This window comes from Hipposideros armiger, unplaced genomic scaffold (genome assembly GCF_001890085.2).
Source record: "Hipposideros armiger isolate ML-2016 unplaced genomic scaffold, ASM189008v1 scaffold_520, whole genome shotgun sequence".
NCBI classification, from domain to species: Eukaryota; Metazoa; Chordata; class Mammalia; order Chiroptera; family Hipposideridae; genus Hipposideros; species Hipposideros armiger.
The window spans coordinates 451,443-455,726 of NW_017731870.1; positions in this window are offsets into that span (position 1 = coordinate 451,443).

Below are 4,284 nucleotides of genomic sequence, written 5' to 3' on the forward strand. Positions count from 1 at the left end.
AAGAAGGATAGGAAATTGTGCCTTAACCTTTGAAGAGCTGCCAGAGCTACATAAAGATATAGTAACATGGTCTACTTTTTAGATAGATTGTTTTACAACAAGCAGTTTCAATGTAATATGTATTTTACCTATAAATAAATATTCCACTGAGATTCTTGTATATATTAGGAAGACATTTTCAATCACACTGTAGCAACTGACCTCCAATATTTATTTTGTCTTATATTGTTGGTTTTACATAATATCCTTGATTAATTTTTAGGCCTTAAGGTGCTATTTATTAAATTAGGGATACAGCCCACTAAATTAATAAATTATTACGGTGGAGGCACTCTTGTCTTCTGAATGTCTAAGTGCATTGCTTAAATTACTCTCCAGGAATAATTTACACATGAAGAGGCTGTGGTGTTTAAAAAAGCTTTGTGTATATCTTATCTCTGGAAATAGTCCTGGACTAGGTGCTTAAGTGGATATCAAAGCAATTGTTTTTCAAAGTAGTAATGATTCGTACTATTCTGGATTTCCTAATACATGATCCTAGAATCATGAATTAAATATAATGTCAAAAATGTAACATTTTGAACCAAAAATTTTCATAAGACAGGAGGACCGTCTCAACTGAGAAAATATGCTCATGATCTTGAAAAGGCTTAGTAAGCTTTCTTTCATTGTGAGACTTTTTCTTTTTCTTAAAAGAACTGCAATAAGAGGAACAGAAAAAACATTTCAAGATCAAGGAAAAGGAAATTAGGACTTTGCTGCTGTTGCAAAAAAAAAAAAAAAAGAGATCACTCCCCTCCCTCTTTATTTTAAGTAGTATAAAATTGAGGGCAATGACTCCTGGCTTCTAATTTTGTGCTACTCTTTTTCTTGTCCTTGGGCTGTTCACGTCAAATTTGTTTGCTGCTTGCTTATGTGTGACACACATCTCTATCCCAAATTTAGGTATTATAAAGTTAAAAAGAAATGGTTTGGGTGAAACTTCTCCCCTCTGTGGCAGCAGGAATGCTGTCGTTCTTATATTCTTAGAGCCTGACTGTGTGCCTGGCACATGGAATGGGTGAAATATAGTTTTGGTGAATGTACACATGAATGAAGTACACAGAAAAAGTGCACCATTATGGAAAAAATGCTTAATTATCCTGAGTCTAATATTTGCAACATATCTGGTTAATGTCTGTCCATTATGTTTTTTTCCCCATGCATCTTCTTCCTCCCTCCCCAAATCCATACAGCAAAGCATGGGCAATGGTTATGTTTTATTGATTTGATTATTTGAGTTCATACATCGCTAATCTATCACAACAAATGAATAGATAACAGTTTATTTAGAAAAACCAGCTGCTCCTTAACACCAAAATTATTTTTTAAAGGAGTTATGCTGTGCTAGAAACATCCAAACTGGACTCAACTTCCAAAGTAAACAAGACAACTGCTAATAAAAGGGCTGCAGCCAAAATGATGGTTGTAAGGTCATGGTGGTGGCGGCCGTGGTAGTGATCAGGACTTAAGATTTGTCCCAGACACTGTTCTCTTTTATTCTTCAGCAGGCGTCTTATTTGATATGACAACGTCAATTGCTTTTCTTTTCTGCTCCTCAAAACTAATGCTATGGTGCTTCATACTACGCTAAGTCCTACAGTACAAATTTTGGTAAGATAATTGCTTTTTTGGATAAATAGTTTTATCCCTCATCACTTCCAGTTTTTATGTTTTATTTTTTTGTATTTAGTATGAAAGAAGTTTGTCTTAAAATTCATTTACAAAATATTATCTATAATTACATTGTCAAGTACCCAAATAAATTGTTTCTCACATTTGTACCTCACTTAAAGTGCAAAGATCTTTAGATGTGCTGAACACAAAATTAAACTGCTGTTATTCCTGTTTTGACTGCTTTTAATTAATAGCTAGCTTGTTGGAATGCTATAAATAATAAATTGAAAGACTGGCATGAATCCTTTGCCCAAAACTTGAATCTAGGGTGTTCGGGGTTGTGTTTCCTTTCTTTTCTCCCACTCCTGGATTTTTTTGTTCTAAAGGGGTCACGTAAGGACGTCCGTGGAAGGGCTCTGTGCGCCATCTACTGACGGAATCTATATTTCTAGGGTCTGGAGAAGGATAATTACCCCTACATTTGGTTTTTAAAGCATTCTTTGAGTAAGGAGGGGGAATGGGGAAAGACTCGCTCTGACTATGACTTATTTAGTGACTCCTGGTATAAATCTGAATTCAGCAAACACATCGAGACATCAGTTCCTCAGCGTGAGTACAAATTACAAGAATCCCAAGAGAGCCCGGCTGACATTGGAAGAAGCCAAACCTTGAAGTCAACTCAAACGAAGAATAGGATTGTTGTTTTTTACCTATGGGCCGAGTTACACTCGCTGCCTAATGGTTGCCGCTTTATAGACACATCCAGATAACCATCAGTTTCCAATCTATTCCAAAGGACTTCTCTTCAATTTGGTTTTAATTTTATAAAACATTTAATAATGCATAGCAAGTAGGTCCACGCTTCATGTAGATCCTAACACACAGCTTGTCTATGTGCATATGAACTTAGTCCTTATACAAACATAAAAACACACCTATACGTATACCTACGAGATGATATGCAACTATGCACTTGTGGGTCAGCTGAGAAATTTAAACCCTTGGACTTGGATTAAAATGTTTCTCCTCTCAGTCGTTCTCTCCACTCTGTGCTAAATCCAACAAAAAGACAGGAGAAACTGGGGTCCTCAAAGACAAAGAAGTTTTCTTGTAAGTGGGGGAGAGCGGAGTGTCCAGTTTTAAAAGTTGGAGGCTTGGATTGAAATTAAAGTTGACCCGAAGTGTTCGGATCTGATTCGCGTATGTTTCTGTTAGCAGCTGAGAGAATTGAAAATTAACAACGAAGATCCCGGATGCCCCAGGTAACCTCCTTCCCTCTATCCCTTTCCCTTTAATCCAAGGACTAAGACAATTTGCTTTCGTGGTTTTAAGAAAGAAATGAAAAGAAAGCAAAAACAAAACAAAAACAAAAACCAAAAAAAACCCCAAGTCCAGCCAGAGTGAAGAACAGGGGCAAGTGCAGAAGGAAGGCAGGGAGAAGAGAATGAAGCCAAAGAAAAGATTTAGGAAGAAATTGGGAGGCGAGGGGAAAGGAGGAGAAAAGCAAGAAGATAAAGACGGCAAAAAAGGAATCAGGGCTAGGAAGACGCAAGGCTCTTTATTTGTTTAACGAACCTAAGTTACACCCGTCTTTCACTTTCAAATCAATCTTCTAGATCTTATCCGCTTCCTTTGTAAAGGTTGTCTGCGTTGCTAAAGGAGGCGAGTCAGTACTACGCACCCCGCCCCACGCGTGGCTGCGCTGTTCTATCCGCGGCCACCGAAACCGAACGCAGCCCGAGTGGGAACGTCGCAGGCGCGCGTCTCAGGGAACACTCCTGCGACTGGTTGTCACAGGGAAGCTAACCGGATTAATACCCAGAGATGGGATTACGTTGGCTGTCACCAATACGCCTAAAGATTATAATCCAATTTGTGCACATTACAGTCAGTATTAACTTTATCTGCTATTTTAAGACTTCCAGTTTCCTCGCGCGTCCTCAGAGGACAATCCTCCACGTTCTGACGCAACCCAGCAGGTTGTCAGGAGGGGAAACATCTCGAAGAAAACAACTCCAACCCTGGTCCCCGAGGGTCTGCACCCGGCTCTCCCAGGTGTCTCGCCTTCACCTGGGCACCGCTTTGTGATGCCTCCCAGTCGGGGATTACCAACGCGGGAGGCGTTCCCTGGGAAGGCAATAGCATTCTTGTTTCTTTTTCGTTCATTTCATTTTTATATTTTCGGTGCCAGTGGCAGAAGATGCGGGGGAGTGAGGGGTGGTTGGCGGGTGCCTGTGAGTGGATGGGGAAGAAGGGGGCCCGGTGGTTGTTGCTGGTTATAACAGTCTCAGCGATTGCTTTTTGATGCTTATTTGTAGGGTGGTATTTGTCTTGCTCTGTTCTTTTAATAAGTTTGTTTGGGTGTGAGTTTTTGTCAGCACAAAGCCACAAAAAGACGTGGTGGAACGTAAAAGAAAGCCCCCGCCCGCCCCCAAGCGTGCTAACTAACGACGAAGACTTGATTTAACACCCCTTCTCCGGCTGCTAGGGTCTCTAGGCAGTGGCTACATTCCAGCAGTTTTAATCCGTTTTTTATTGTAGGGAAAGAGGAGTTTACACAGGGGCTGGGAGGGCTCCCCAGCTGGCCGCTCTCCCCACTCCAGCGCCCCCTCCCCGCCCCGCCCTTCT